The 17,052-nt window shown below is 35.3% G+C and overlaps 1 protein-coding gene across 14 annotated transcripts in view; it reads left to right on the top strand.

The window, feature by feature from the left end:
• IMMP2L (inner mitochondrial membrane peptidase subunit 2) overlaps positions 1-17,052 on the top strand; it is a 461,654-nt gene that overhangs the window by 152,922 nt on the left and 291,680 nt on the right. The window contains exon 4 of one of the 14 annotated variants that reach the window (XM_065048723.1): positions 1-17,052. This exon is cut by the window's left edge and continues 12,598 nt beyond it. The exons of the other annotated variants lie outside the window; for them this stretch is intronic. The gene's annotated coding sequence lies outside the window, so the exon portion shown is untranslated. 14 annotated transcript variants of the gene reach the window in all.

Raw genomic sequence — 17,052 nt, 5'->3', positions numbered from 1 at the left:
TTCCGCCCCCCTCCCCCCGCCTTCATTTTAATAAATGTCATAAAAGATAAACCACAACTTGGAAATAAACTGTATAAGATTTGTATGAGTTTTCTTCATGCCAGATTACTGTCATCATTGAGTTTGGTTAGATACCCATTCTGGTCTAAGTACCCAAGTATCTCAAATCCAGCCAGTTTTAGCTAATTAGTAATTCCTATAAGTATGCTTTCTTCCATCAGGATAACCAGATGTTTAGGGACACTTTTGTGGTCTTCAGAAGTGTACATGTTCTCTGAGTGCTTCTGGGCTTTGTGCTTGATTATTGAACCATAAATGTGTTGTGGTAACTTTTCTGTTGTCAACCCGGTTTTGGATAATGCTTGCATATCAGTAAGTGAGGATGGTATTGGCATGATGCTTCCTATTTTGCTTCCACTTACCAATTTCAAGAAGTACAGATTTGAAAAGGTGGATTATAGGTGACTGCTTTTATGTATTAATGGTACCTATGGAGGGTCTCATTAACACTCACAGCATGGAAAATTCCTTCAGCTACCCTACAGAGCACTGGAAAACATGACTGCTGAGCAGGCTTTATTGTTTATGCTTCATTTTTCTAATTTATTGTCTAAAAGGATATTTTTGCAGTCTTCGTATGACAAATAAGATACCATATGGGGGAAAAAAGAGCTGGACAAAGGCAGCAGGAATACTTATTTGATTCATTTATTTATCACAGATTTCTTTTTCTTTTTTTTTGGGAGTGAGAGTTTCATTTTAATTGTATTCTTGTGAATGTTTAATTTCCAAGCTGGCATTTGGTACAGTATTAGAGCAGCAATTAGTGATAAAACATCTTGTTGCAATATTTACACTAGAAAAACTAAATTATATATGTAAGATGAATATATATATTTTTATAGCAGGGTTATCTTTTCAGCTATAGCATGAATTTTATATGCTCTTATGAAGGTATTCATCCAGATCTAATGCTGCTACTTCTTGTTGATATTTGAGGGTAATTTTTAAATTTTAAAGTATCTTAATTTAATTAAAAATTATTCCTTTTTAGAACAAGAAGGAAAAATATTTTTACGCTCAAAAAAAGAGTTCCTTCCTGCTCCTGTCTATAAGAAGAGGAAGATACGCCACAATTTGGTGGTTCAATCTGTATTTAGTAAAGGGCAAGGAGATCATAGTCTTCATTACATACCATAATTCTTTGGATTGCCATCTACTGAAGTATAGTGCCTGCCCCTTTCTGTCTTGCAATTGCATTCCTTGATGTTTAGCTGGAAGAGCTAAATGGCCTTCTTGTGCTAGAAGTGATAACCACTGTTGCTCTATAAACCAGCCAACAGTGGCACAGCAGTATCTGGATACACGTTACCCTGAAGGTGTTGTCTTCAGTGATCAACACCCAGTGTACCTGCTCGAGACCTGGGAAGCTGTAGCTGCAGCTGAGCCTGTAGCTGCCGTGCCACTATACCAGCCAACATTTTTGCATAGGTTGCTAAAAACCTCTGCAGCATAGCATACACTGGTTTCAGACATAATCTTAGCTTTTAAAATGATTTAATACTAGAATATATTTGGACTTCTTCGGTAGGATTTTTTTTTTTTGTAATGAGATTGAGAAGGGAGAGGAGGAAGGGAGCAGTATGCTGTGTGCTTGGAGATGGTCGTATTTCTTCTCAAGAAAGGTGGAAAGTTGACTTCCTTTAGCATAAATCTAAGGTCTTAAACAAGATCGATGAGTTTGATTCCCTGCACTTTTGGGGCTCATTCATGCTTTTTTTGTTTTTCTGTTTTACATTCTAATGTTATCTGCATGAATAGTTCAGGAATACTTGTGTCTCTCTCAAATGTGGCCCCTTTTCCTGCTTGTGAAATATACCGATTGCTTAATTGATTGTTTTCCTTACATGTGTTTAAAAAAACAACTTAATCAAATTGTGAATATTTCCTTGTGAAGGTTGAGTATGCAGTGATCAGTATTTGTGCTGAGCTACTTAATCATGATTTTGCAGATAAGTTGTTATCGGATAAAGTTACAGGTCCTTTATTGATTGAATGTGTGTGTATTTCTGTAAATAATTATGTTTGTTTATACATTAACACATTTTTGCTCTGATTTTTAAATCTATTATTTAGCTTTAAAAAACATTTATTGTGAGAGTTTGGAAGCTAGAAGTTGCCATCTGGCATTGTTACCAAGAAGATGTATGAGAGGAGATTCTGATTCCAGGTATTCCTTTTGCACAAACTCTCAGTGTTCCATCTTGTGTGTCTTGAATATTATAATGGAGGGAGCATATCAGAGAAAGATCTGCCAGAATTTTGAAATTTTGTAGCTTGTGACTGTGATACAATGAAGATGGGTCCATCGACTTGACATCCTCTGGGAAATTAGAACATCTGTCTGGATCTGTTCAAGATAAGTACGAAACCAAAGGTTTTCTACATCCCAATCATAAAAACACTCAGGCAGGTTTCCTAAGTCCTCCACTCCTCTTTGTTCTTACTAATTTACATCTGTTGGCGGTTTGGGTAGATCATTATGCTTGTCACAAGGCCTTTTTTTGGCATACAGAGATTAAAAGATTAGGTTCCAAGGTCTCTAAAGCAGAAGAGAATGAGAAAGATGTGACACTTGCAAATGATCCCCGCCATTTATCAGGACTTTCCAGGAACATTTTAAATATTCATTGCTTTCGGAAACAGACATTTTGGTCCTTCTCATTTAGAGAAGATTTTTTTTTTAATCAAAATTTTTATGGCTCAAGAAAAACTTGAAAACAATTCTGAAGAAAAATTCTAACCCTCTCCAAAAAGTATATGATATATTTAATGAGGGATTTTTTGCTGGCTTTACCTTCTAGCCTGTATTGGAATCCATAAGGCAGTGACTGTAGTTTCTCTCTTTATATCCCACAGTTTCTCATGTAGAACTAGCAGGCTCATAAAACCCAGGGAAAAATGCACTAAAATGAAGGTGGGGTGCTGCCTCCTAAAATACATTTGTTTAATATATTTTTAACTGATCCTGCCATCATTTTTCCTTTATTAGTCTGAGGCAATTAAACGCCCTGTTACTTTGATTTTTGTGGAATTATGACTATTTTTGTAATCTAGTCAACTGAATGTATTTCTGTTACCTATGATAAATGCTGAGAATAGCATATATCAAAATGCTTTATTTCATTCAGTTCAGAGAAATGTTTACTGGTGTGAATTTAATGGAGATTTTATAGGTTTGTAATTATGCAGTGATACGAAGTATCAGTGCATAGGATATTAGCCAAGTGTAGATAATGTGTGTTTTAAAAATGCAACAATTTTCTTGACTTCATTAGTTTAGGTGTGCCACATCTTAGCGCTACTCAGCAGTGTTGGAAGAATTGAATTTTGCCCCCTCGAGAGCAAAGATAAAATGCTTTATTTTGCCTTCATCTAATGAATAGTAAAATTCTGCTGAAGCAGAACAGCTGCTGCTCTCTGTCCTCCCTCCCCTACCCGTTGGCACAATGGCCTCCTTTAAGTGAACTCACAGCCCCAGCAGCAACTCAGCTGTGCTTGCCTGGTCCCAGCCCCAGCAAATATCAGATGTTTGTACCCTGTGCCTTTGAACGATGGAGGGACATTGATTGGAAAAGGACATAAGAGGTGCTTCACTGTCCCTGTGGCCACTGTACAACTCACTGGCCGCTCAGCATCTCCGTGGCTATGGAAGGAGTAGGTGAGAGCAACCACACAACCTTGTGCCCCATAAACTGCCAGCGAGTTTCGTTACCATCAGCACCGTGCCCTCCTTTGGGAGGGTGATACTTCAGATCTGCTCTCCTCCTGCCGCATTTTGTTGCCTTTCGTAGCCTGACAGACTGAGTAATGACCTCCTTCGATGATCGCTAAATATAACTCTGGTTAGACATATGTGAAAATACAGGAGTTAAAGCACCCAGTTCAAGTATTAAATGAATGTTTTAGAAATAAATTTCACTAAGTGGGAAAAAAACACCGTACAGCTAGATTGGTGGTATGGTATGCATTGTAAATAGGTATGTGCATGTTTATTGCTGCATGATTGTCTGTCATTTTGTACTAGTCATATAGGGAACCAAAACTATAAATGATGAGCAAATTGCAGTATGATGTTCAACTAATACTGAGTCATCCAGATACTTAAGTTGGCATGAGATCTTTATATCAGTTTGCATTTTTTCCATAGTTGTTTTTTTCCCTTCTGTTTTCTTAACCTTATCAAGTTTTTTTACTGACTCATATGTTCATTTTTCCTGAATTTCCATAATGAGAGTTTGCAGATGTCCTAATGGATGGAAGAGACCATTACTTTGGAGATGAAGACAGGAAAATAATAACCTTTTTTCAGCTCTGTCTTTCAAAAGCTGTTTCATCCTTGCTGTCATGGCATTCTCTGAAATAATTTGCCCAGCTATATATAAGGAAAATAAAAAATTATTTCATAACCTCATTACATTGGCAGTGTTATGAGCTTTGCAAATGTCCACTTTGTATTTCTCGAAACAGCTGTATTTGCAGAGCAGACCTACTCGTGTGCAGGGGGAGGGAGAACTTGCTCTAACTTGCATCTGCTTGACATCACAAGGCAGGCACCATGACTGTATCTAGATCTTTAAAGGGTTGCACTTTCTTCATCAGTCTTTAGGTAGCAAATTTTCAAACAGCAGATATAAACCAGCTGGAAATTCTACGGATGCTGATTTAATTAAAAACACCCCAAAACAACACAGGAACTTGATGATAAGAAATCATCAATTGTCCTTTTTAAAAAGGATTTTAGGTAGTTTTAAGGCTTTGGACTGTGTTTTTTCTTTAGCAGCTCTCAAACATACAGAGATTTAACATCTATGCAGTGTTAAGTGTTTCTGAAGGTGATTATTTTGTCTTCTATTTGTTACAGTCCATACAATCAGTAATAACAAACCATAAATCAAAATCTGTTGTGCCTTACTACTGACTGATAGAATACTGTATTCTCCAACCATTTAAAAATTGCAAGAATGATCCTGAGGTACCATTAAATTAGCTTCCTGAAGGATACAGGGTACCTTTGGAAATTATTTGAATTAAAGCTTAGATTCTTGTTTCATTATTTAGTTTAAGTAATTTATCTATACTTAATATGTTTTAAGGTATCATCTTTCTTTAGATTAATAATATTAGTGATATTCATATAGATGTCTTATCATCTGATCTCCAGTTAGTTTAGTTAGGTTAGAGAAGAAGTTGAAAATACGATTCCAAATATACATTTGAAACACAGTAAATAAATCTTAGATTCCTCATCTTTTGCTATCTGACTTTGCTAATTTACTTAATATTAATTATAACGCTAACAATCTTGATATTTGGCAGGAAGGACTGTTGATCTTTATCTTCCTATCTGCTATGTAAGAACTACTAAAGTTCATCTGAAATTTATTCTTAACAGGCAGAGCTACTTCACAACTGTTTTCTTTTCTTGGGAACCTGATAGTACACCAGTTTCCAAAATATATGCTGGTTTATTATAAAAGTTGCTTCAAAGATTCTCTCATTGGAAGCTGAGATACATTTTAATATTAATAACATGATTACTGAGCCAGGACAGAAGTCATGAAAGGATTTGAAACAATTTGGAGAAAGTAGTTGATTCTATGGATCTTCACTTGTGTCTTTTGTTCTTGAGGTTACTTTAGACCAGAAGGCCTCATTTAAAAGGATAAAAAGGGATTAAGAAGAGAACAGCTCTTTACTGATGCAGAAGTGGAATAGACAACTTCACTAAGTATGCTGCATCTCCACTTTTTCTTTTTTTTCAGGTGGTGGTTTAAGGTTTTTTTTTCAAGTATTTGTCTTTAGTCAAACAGAGTAATGAGAAACATATTGGAACACTGTACAGAAGAAGAGTGAAAATAGTTTATATCTTTTATTTTAATCATTATATGGGCTAGTATTCAAAAACCTCAAATCTGCTAATTCTCTCAGTCACAGGGACAGAATATTGAATGACAGTGGTAGAAAGGTATAATAAGAAAATTTAATTCAGGGTCTCTTTCAGTTTCCTATTTTATTTTAATATTATAGTACCGTATAAAAGAATACAAGGAGAGATAACCCGATAAAAATATGCTTAATTTGCTACCCTTAACTGATACGCTGCTTGGGGTCTTTCCTCCTTCTACTAAAGTGACTTAATGCAGTGGCTTTGACACATTTTCATAAAATTACCTGCAGTGGTCAAGAATCATTAGAAGGTTAAAAAATATAGGCTTAGACTATTTTGCTTGAGTGCAAAATGTTAAGAAGATATTTCTAACTGTATAAAATATTCTCTTTGATTACACTTTTATAGATAGCACATACTGCAAATTTTCTCCTTACTGGTGACCCCTGGAGCCTCATTTCTGTCAGCAGGTGTATTGCGGAACTTGATGCAGTACCTAGTATTTCACAAGGCAATATTAAAATATTTTTGTTGTTCTTCAATTTTAAGAAAATTAAAACATCAGAGATAAAATAGTTTTTAAAGCCAAAGTGATATTATGTTGTGTTCTTTGTTAATTATTTATTGACTTTTTAATATTTATATTAATTTCAGATGGGAAAATGAAAACAGAATACTGTAGTTTCTTTTTCGTGGCTATGAAGCTTTAATTTCATAGGCCTTTTTCCTTGTCATGCAAGGATTGGATTGCAAAAATGAGAATGTTTTTAATATCTGATTCATTGCAGGTTTATTTAAAATGTAGGAACTGTAGATCCTTATTGGCAGAGTATATCTGGAATGAGTTATGAAAAAAAAAAAACAACCCAAAAAACCCCACAAACAAACGAACAAACCAACCAACCAACCCCACAAAAGCGCCAAACCATAAACAGTTTTAAGTGTGCCAGGACAATGAGGTTTGTGGCTACATCGATAATTTTCTGGTACCTTAAGTCAGACCAATTTAACTCTTACTAGGCATATTCCTCTTTTACTTTTTCTGTACCTAGATTTAGATCAGAATCATTTTTTTAGTCTCTAGTGCAGAAATACTTACTATGTTTAATAGATTTTTTTTTTTTTTTTTAAATTGAACTCTATAATCTGAACTCATATCTGTCTTGATATGTAATTTCTGAATACCCAGTTTCCTAGAAAAACACTTGGGTTTCAGCTCAGTGTAAACACAGAAAAAAAGCTTAGTGGCTGAACAGAAGAGTAACTATGCAACCGATAACAATTTTCCCTGTGCATGCCTGTGTGACAACAGTTTTTTGAAGTCTTGCTTGAAAATTGATTTCTGGTAATGTCAACGTACACATATGTCAAGCAGAATAAACTTTCTTACTGTGCTGCCAGTACCTACTACCAGAAGGTTAAACAGTTCATTTTTCATATGATCTAAGGCGTGTGTGAAATCAGCTTTTGAAATACAAATGTAAATCTATTTGGTGTGGATTGGCTGCATTTGGAGGCTGTGGCATTTTAGGGCTGGGAAGAGGGAGGCTGGAGACTGTAAAGAATTGGACAGGTTTGGGGAGAGCGATCCAGTTTTGAATTACTTTGGCAGAATATGTGAAATGTTTCTGAGATGTTTACTGATGGCTTGGCTAGGAGGGAATGGTAGCCACGAGGAAATTGATCTGTGTATAGAACTTGGGCTACCTGACCAGGGAACTGTATGTTTCTCTAATATAAATTCTTCAGGATGAATTGCTGTCCCATAGAAGACTGTCATCTAACCTGAGTGTACCTTTGATATTTTACTGTTTCTGTCTAGCTGCTTTGTTTCCATCTGTGCATGTCTGACTTTCTCAACCATGCGAGAATTAAATATGCTCCTTGAATAGTATAAGTGCATAGAGAGGATCCTGATTAAAATTATGCGCTATCCTCCTCCTCATCACCTGTGAGAAAAATTCCATCTTGTGGAATTCATACTTCAGTCATATGTAACTAACCCTGAATTTAATGTAGAGAAATATACACTCATCCATGTAGTGTGTTTCTACCTGGATGAGTTATTCCTTAGTGATCTGTTTCCCAGCATTGTGTTTGAATAGGTGGAATAAGTGAGTAGGGGAAAGGTTGGTATTGAGAAATGAAGGCATATATTTCAAACAATTAATTAATTTTATAACATTCTTAAATATTTTTAGCATTGTACTTATGTACTAATTCTTAGGATTTTTCTTTTTCATTCTTATTCAGATGATAGTTTTAAAGGAACTGTATAAATGTTTGGATTTTGAAATCACTGATTATTATTAGTCACTAAGTTTTCAGTCAGTGAATAGTGTTTCTTCAATTTTTTAACATCTGCTAAATAACAGAAGGCAAAGAACTATGGATGGAGTAATTCTAGAATTGCATTCAACAGGACTTATGAAATTAATTCATTCTTGGAACATTGCTGATTTGGAACCATATCTATTATTTCATGGTGGATGTCCCATTATAAATGAACAAATATAATATGGCATGATAAATATCAAAGGCTCCTGTTTTATTCAGTGAATCATATAGGTATTAAATATATAAATTAACTAATGAAGAGGTCTTAAGTTCAGACTAGAGTAGTAAATGCCTAATAAAATCTTAGAGTATCTTCTTGCTGGAGCTCAAGAAGAAAATCCAGCTCCCTCAATCCAAATATGTGAAGCCTAATGCATATATACCCTAAAAATTTCTGTGGTGTGCTATTCTGGCAGGTTAAAGGGGCTTTTAATGTATAAAGGTTATACTTACATCTTTATGGACTGAAGTCTTTCGGTGAGGCAAGACTGGAAATGTAATATCATACTACGCTCAGGTCTCAAGCACAGAAAACAAGGAAAGCTTGTCAGTATCTAATGACTGTATATTGTCTCTGCTACTTAGATGCTTTTGAATATTCTCAACTAAGTTAGAAGTTTTGTAGGTTTTTACCTACACTTTCTACTCACTGATGGTGCCGCTTAGTCTAATTTTATGTAGGCTAAAATCCACGTGGTAACAGATTTCAGTTTCTGAAATGCTCAATCCAAGCCAGCAATGCTCACTGTAGTGGTGGTAAGTCTTGTAAAATATCTTACTGTCTTCAGGCCAAAAACATTCTTTAGGCAATGTGATATTGTTATTCTGTTGTTTTTTCCCCTGCCCTTCCTTTTTCTGCATTTTTACAAAATGTAAATTATCCAACATAACATGAGCTGGGAGAGGAAGTGGTTACATTTTTTTAATTAAAAAAAAAAAAAAGGCATTCTGTTGTCACATCTCACGTCTGTGCCCATTGCTTATTATAATATGGTTCGTTATGATATTCAGAGGATTTCTGATCAACAAATTTAGTTGAAATCTCACCATTATCTTTCGAGTTCATGGCAGGCATTTTTTACCTGCGGGCTGCTTGCTCATGTGAAAGCAAGCACATTTTACATTTAAAAGCACTTCAGTTTTTGCTTGGATTAAGTTGCTCCTGCAGCTGGCAAAGTCAGGATGACCTCAAGGCTTTACAGATAAATATGTTTGCTATATTTTCATTTAACTAAACATGGAAATTGGTAAACATAAAAATTGTCTTTTAAAAAATAAAAACACCAAATATGCCCCAAAATGAAAACAAACAGAGATTAAAAATAACTTCTGTCTGGTATGCCAATTTTATCATTTCACATAGCAAACATAATTTTCATTTAATCTCATTTATAGTGAGATTTGAAACTTATAAAACGTGGCTACAAATCTGCAACTTTTAATTCAGCTTAATCTCAGTGATTTTCAGAGCTGCATCTGTAAGTAAAAACATCCCCTCATGTTACCACATGGCCAGCATTTGTAAGGTGAAGGTTTTAATTTGGCCTGCTATGGAGAGAAGCAAGATAAAATGTAACTGCTTAATCAGCAATGAATAGTGTGTATGCAGTGCAGTTTACCTTTGTGGTGGGCAGACACAGTAAACAACTTTGTTATTTTTCTTTGATTGTGACTGTTGGAGGAAATATAAAAAATGGAGTTAAGGAAGAGAGACTTATATTCTTTAGAACATGAAGCACAATGTTAATGTAGTGCTTAACTTCCAAAAAAAGTACGTTTGCTAAATATGAGTTTGTTTTTCTTTAGACTTCCATTAAATTTCTTTATAGCCTCTTTACAGAAATTTTTAAAATTATAGGTTCATTGATGTAATTGTGTAGTATAAACTGTTGTGTTTCATTTGAACATTTTGAGTAGGGTTTTTTTTTGTTTTAATGCTTCTTCAGTCTTTCCATCTATTACCTTTTTTTTTTTTTTTTAATAATACTGGGTTGTGGTTTGATTTAAAGTGTATAATAATTCTAAACTTTCATAAGGACCATTTTAGAAATATGACATGTGTGGTAAATTCATTATTTCTGATATTGATTAGGTGGGTGTGTTTGACTGTTGTTAGAAAGCTGGTTTTCCTCTAAATTCTATTTATTTAAGCAGCATACCTTAGAGAGTAGCAGTGTACTCCATTTACTGCTGCAGCATGCAAAGTTTCTCGTATATTATGCTTTACTAAAGTACGTTTTAGTTATTTTGCATTTTTGTCTAGAGAAAATACAATTATTTCTTTACACAAGTCCAAATCATATTCGTTCCTGTCCAGTTGTGTTCCAAAATGGGATTTTTTGAGGTGACTGAAATTCTTTAGATATGCCAGTCTTAAAAAAAAAATGTTACAACTAATGGTCTGAGTACATTATGCAGTATGTGAGCTAACATGATGATGCTATCTCAGCAGCCCATTTAGAACTACTTTACACATCTCTGTGATGCACTGACAGCAGAAAATCACTTGCAAAAAATTCATGATATGAGTTTTGTCTATGCTTATTAAGTGTGTACCAAAAAAGTAGACTGTATATCTGCAGAAATGAGTTAATTTCTTAGTTATATAGTGTGATTTTTCAATGACATACTTCACGGATTTCTCAAGCCATTCAAGTTCTGACAAAGCAGACTGCCTCATTACATCTTTTAATGTCTGTTCACGAATTCATGTGCATGGTGTTTTTTTTTCTTGATGCAGCAACAGTGGAGACAAGAATATCAATGAAGCAAGAAAGTATCTCTGAGAACTTAAAAAAGTTATCAGGAAAACTCAGCCAAATAGAGTGTTTAGTATTATTTAATCAGTTAAAAACAAGAATTAGCAAATAATTGATGGCCAGGTTTGAGAAGGTATTTTGGTGCCTAAATGCATGAGTAAGAAAATGGCATCTGGTTCCGTTCAAGAAGGGCACCTGTTTGCTATTTGCATATGAACTTTCTAAGCTTCCACTGTGACTAGGGAAGATCTACCCCATGTCCAGGCTTAAGAGTAAAGCCGCCATCATTCATGTAAAATCGTGACTTAACACAGACATGTTTCTGTGTCTGCTGTCAGGGAGCAGCAAGAGCAAGGCAGTTCTGTGAGGGGCTTGAGCCAAGAGGGGACCCTGTGCCCTCACCGAGGGGTGCAAGCATGGCAGCAGAGCCAGGTCTGGTGTTGGGGTCTATCGACAGCTTCCCACACAGCAAGTGATGAGCCAGGGCCAGAGGCCATCACTGGAGTCCCATCAGCAGTAAACACTGATGAGACCAGGGACAGGGCTGGAAACAGTCTGAAATGGGGATCTGAAGTCCATCCATGTGAGAGGGCTAGGGACACCTGCCCCCAGCATCGCTAGGGCAGGGACTGATGGTCCCAGGCTGAAATGGGGCTCCTGGGCAGTGGGCAGGGTGGGGGGAAGCCCCAGAGGAGGCAAGCAGGGGCATTAAGGCCTCTGGGTCCCCTCAGGGCCCGGACATTGGTTTAAAAAACAAACAAACAAAACCAACATATGCACCACTAATAGTCTGATGTTGTTTATAAATCTAGAAGTGTAAGTTGCCATCTTGCCTGTTCAAGTCCAAACATGTATGCATCAGAGATTTCAAATAACGCAAATAGCTTTCATTATATTTTTCCTCAAGAACTGACAGGATAAGTAGGCAAATTCTAAGCATTCTTTCAAGATTATAGTAACGTTATAAAAATCAATTTCTTTGCTTGAAATTTTATTGCACTTCTGGAGAAGTAAATATATAGAGAATATCATGTTAAATCTGAAAAAATCATACAAGGACCAACAAATTAGGGGGTATGGAAGATTATCCAGGGCTTAATTGGGAAAAAATGTTGCCGCTATTTTCCCTGCACTTGATAGTTATGAGAAATCCCTGGTATTACTGTCATTGCTTAAATTTATCTAACTTTGACAATGGTGATCATTTAGCTTATGCATTTCCATTTCTTAGATGCAAACAGTTTTTTTTTGTTGTACCTGAAAATATAAAGATTGGCGATTATTGGTCTACTTCTACTACCATAGAAGTTAAAATGTTACTGAGAATGAACAAACAAAGACAGAGAAACCCGGAGAACTAGTTGATATCACGAATGTTTTGCTTTCTGCATGACTTTTCTTTGGTGATGATACAGTTCCAATAATACATATTTTAACACAATTTTTTTTTCCACTAAATATATAAACTTCACAGAAAAAATGTTTTTATTTTGCTCTGCTTCACATTGTTTTTCAGCTTGGAAGTATTCCAGTGTCGAACTAGTAACTAAAGAAACCTTAAAGATATACAGGTCCAGGCCATGTGTGGATCTGCCTTGATTTTTCAGTTTTGCGTGCTGCTTTCTTTCACTGCTGCATTTCCAGTCCTTAAGAACAATGATATTGAAATCTTCTTGTTTCTGGGACTTCTGGACTTGCTAACTGGAGCAGAAATTCTTCCACATGGTAGTGCAGTGTGGTCACATCAGCAGGACTCTGCGGTTTGCTGTTCTCCAGTAATGTTCTGTGGTTGAATTGATATGAGGATCACTCTGAAAAGTTTGTGCGCTCAGTTTCAAGATAATGATACATTATAGCAAAGAAACAATATTTCGATCTAAGAGATGGCATCTGATAACGTGGTAGCTGGCTAATTTTGTGTGAATAGGTTTGCTTTCGTTAATTGAAATAATGAAAAGAAAGAAAACACAATATATACTGCTTACTTAGGGTTAAGTACTTTGTAGTGTTATATATACTCTTCAAGTTAGTAAGCTGGAAGTCCATTGCATGGTAATTGTACATGTTTAACAGGGCTATGACTGTAGAGCAGAATCATAGAAAAGTTTGGGTGGGAAGAGACCTTCGAAGGTCACCTAGTGCAAACCCCCAGCAATGAGCAGGGACATCTGCAACTAGATCAGGTTACTCAGAGCCCCATCCAGCCTGGCCTTGAATGTTTCCAGGGATGGGGCATCTACCACCTAGTGTATTATTTCTAAACACTTGATTGATAGTATTAAAATATTCAATGAGTAGAGAATTATACTCTTCTAGTATACGGGAAAATGCTATACTTATTGATGCCTCCGATTTAGAAATACTCATTAATGAAAACTTAGTGTATGATGAGTGACTCTCAATCTTTTTAGAGAAATGAAAGATTAACAAGCCTAATAGTTGCAGTTAGCAAGACTAGTTTCTTCTTTTATGATAGAAGGTTTACAGTGTAGTGACCTATAAAACTGGCTGCCATCCGAACCTCCTGTTTTACAGTTGCTACTGGACTGTTTGCCTAGCAACTTACTTAATGGACCCATAGGGAATTTAGACTTACAACTAAATGAGGGTAGAATGCTGAAGAGAAAGACCACAACAGTTCAGGTAGGGGAAAAATAAAGAGAAGAAAGCATTTTTTTTTTTTTTTTTTTTTTTTTTTTTTGCAGCTCCTGCCTACTTTTCCTTTCACTTGCTTTCTAGATATATAGATATAAAACATTAAAGTTCTGACTATGAATTTAAGGAGGTAAACTTCTGTTTATTTTGTTGTCTTAAAGTATAAGTGTTTTTTTCCTTCCCCCTCCTGCATCCAAGTTTTTGTTTAATGAAGTTGTCTTGGATGAAAAGAGTCTTTGAAAGTAAAATGAGTGAGTTGTGAGGAGACCAAAAAAAAAAAAAAAAAGCCTGGCAGAAATAAGCAAGGGAATTTCTGCTGATAATAGATGTCCTTGGCTCTATTTGTCAGTCTTTCAAGGAAACTGCTATCTAATAAAGGTTTTCTATGAGCTTGCCTACTAAATTAAAAAACATCCCTGCAAAGGAAATGTGTCTTTCAACTTTTTATGTGACGTCTTAGGTGATGTCTTAGATATAAATCAAAACACATATCAATTCTTTATATGTGGGAAGGTAATACTTTGAGACAGTTGAAATCTAAATTAAGTTTTGGTGAGTCTTTTTTCTAAATCTCCCTCCTAGATACACATCTCAATTTGTTTTCTTCAAAAAATATTCTGTCTGTTTTTTTCAAATTTATTCAGTGAGAGGTTTTGCTGAGTTTTAAGTCACAGATAGTGGCAGACATTGGTTGGAGGTAATTTGTTTTAGTGTTTTCTACATAACATATGGATCAATCAGGTAAAATAAAAATGCAACCCCTTTTTTATCATGGCCTTCTGACTCTGGATTGTAAAATTGCGTCAGAAGGTTCTCCATATTTTATTTTTTTAATTAAAAAAGTTAAACTGTTTGAACTATATGCTCAGTAAGTTGAGTTCAGGGACTGAAGTTGTGTGATTTGTAGGATGTTAGACTGGATTATGTCAGTAACAGTGTCACTCTGAAAATCTATTAGTACTGTTGTAAGATAATCACCAAGCTCATTCCGTGTGCAAACAGCTTGGGACTATAGGACAATATTATCTTATATGCAGTGCTGCAAAAACTTGTCCATGCTACTTCAAAGTACTGCTTGGGTCTAAAAATGGGCTGCTTTCATTTCAAAAGGCAAAATGGCTGTCCCTTGTGTATCCTACAGCGTCCTTGCTGCAGGTTGTGTTCACTGCCCTCTCCAGTGCCTAGATGTCCTTGTGAGGAAGCCAGAACAAATAATTGGGGAACCTCATCAAATCGCCCAGATTAGGTTATAGATTATCCAGAGTATTTTCTTTTTCCCCATGGATGACTGAGAACTGACTATGCTTGAGAAGGTCTTATCTCTTAAAAGTTATTCCTAACACTTTTGGATCCTGGGCATTATAATTGTGAAAGTTACGACTTAGCTTGTTTTATACCACTACCACCGCCCTCCCCAGACATTTCCTTCTATGTTACTACTGGCTTGTCTTCACTCGTGAAGCACAAGTGAAGCACATAAGCATTGTGTTGGTTTTCATGTTTTAATTACTGCTGTCTGAGAAGGGTTACCTGACACAGTATCAAAAATCCCCCTACTGGACCTGAATCTATTATATTTAGCTAAAATGACTTTTTGGAAAGAAAAACTTTCCCTGAGACATTGTTAAATTTGTTATAAAATAGCCATGTTACTATTTATTTTTCCCCACTTGATGACCTAAATAAATAAATCCGCAGCTGTTGGGATTTTTTTGTTTGTTTTTAAAATTTTTTTAAACCTAGACCATGCTCTGTAATATTTTTATATTCTCAGCATCACAAAGAAGAATTACTTTTTTGCTTTCTATAAAAATTAGCAACTAGCAATCCATGTTGGAAAAATGTAAGCTAAATTATTTATTTTCTGGTGCTTTCAAACAGGAGACTCTTTTTCCCATTCACAGAAGAATACATTAGTGTGACTAGCATATATACGATTGTTTCCTTCAGAACAATATATATTTATAAAAAGCAAGTGGTGCTCTGGTATGCTACAGAAAAGTCCTATGACTGATGGTGCAAGGTAGCCTGAAGAATTTAAAAGTGAGAATAAAGGATTCAAAGAAGACATATGATACAATTAATTCAAGTTTTCAGAGTTTGTCTAGGGAGGGCTGTGAGCAGCCTGATCAAACTATGAAGTTAGCAATGATTTGAGCAGGATGATCTCTGCAGGTCCCTCCCAATCAAAATTATTCCATGATTCATTTCCAGTAAATTTATCAAAATTATTCCATGATTTATTTCCAGTAAACTTAGATCAAAAGAATGATTTTTTTATTTTATTTTTATTCCTTCTGGGATAACATCCATTGTAGTGATTAAATATTTGGGTTTATTTATCCTTTATAAGCTCACCATAAAAATGGGTAATTCAAGAAAAGTTTATAGGAAATTAAGCTAGAAAGTTTCTACTACGGTTGTGATTTAACGTCACCTGGGAAGGATTTTTCTTATATTTTGGCTTAATCAAAATGTGACAGCTGTAAAGTGGGGTCACCTTTTGCTTCTGTAATTGGTTACGCTGCCTGGTAGTAACATCCATAATGGAAGAAAGTAGATTGTTTTCTCACAAGAACTTCACACATGATTTATTTTCTTCATCAGATTCTTTTTTCAATTTAGCTGTTCTATAAAATAAGAGATGTATACATCATTTACAGTTCTAAAATTTATTGCTCTAATCATGACACTTGTAGATGGCATAGCGCGACTTATTTTGTATTATAAATTTCTGTGCAAAATGGTGACAGAATATAACAGAATATAACAACAACAACTGGTTCTTTGAATACCCTTATTTGTAGCTGGAGCAGCAAAACGAGATTTGTCCTTTTGGTAGGTGCAGCTTGCAGGTCGGCACTAATTGTATGAATGCACACATTTCAAATAATAAAACTTTTTGAAATTTTGAAGATCATGAGATTAGTAAAAATTAAGAAAAATGGAATAATGCAGATTTTAATAATCCAGAAGAGACAGAGTATATCTAAATTTTGACATTATTTGAGAAAAATAAGACTCAACCCCATAGTAAGACTTTCTCAAAACTAAGTGACACCTTGAGTGTTCCCAAGTAAATGTGGCAGATTCTATTAAAATTGCCTTATTGCTGTTGATTCTGTACGGATGGTACTCAGATACTGTGGTAGTAATTCTAAGATGAGACTGGAGAGATCAGATAAATGAAGGTGTAAGGTTGAGGGTTCTTTTTTAGTATGGAAATTAGTAAATGAATATCTTGTTCTAACGTTTCAGCTGTTTAAGAATGGTGATATTGAAGAGGAGACAAATTTCGTATGTAATAACAAATTATGTTATGGGATAATACAATGTAAAACTGAGGAATGC

Source organism: Columba livia, chromosome 1, assembly GCF_036013475.1.
Source record: "Columba livia isolate bColLiv1 breed racing homer chromosome 1, bColLiv1.pat.W.v2, whole genome shotgun sequence".
In the NCBI taxonomy this organism is placed as follows: domain Eukaryota; kingdom Metazoa; phylum Chordata; class Aves; order Columbiformes; family Columbidae; genus Columba; species Columba livia.
This window is presented reverse-complemented; position numbering and strand designations above follow the sequence as displayed.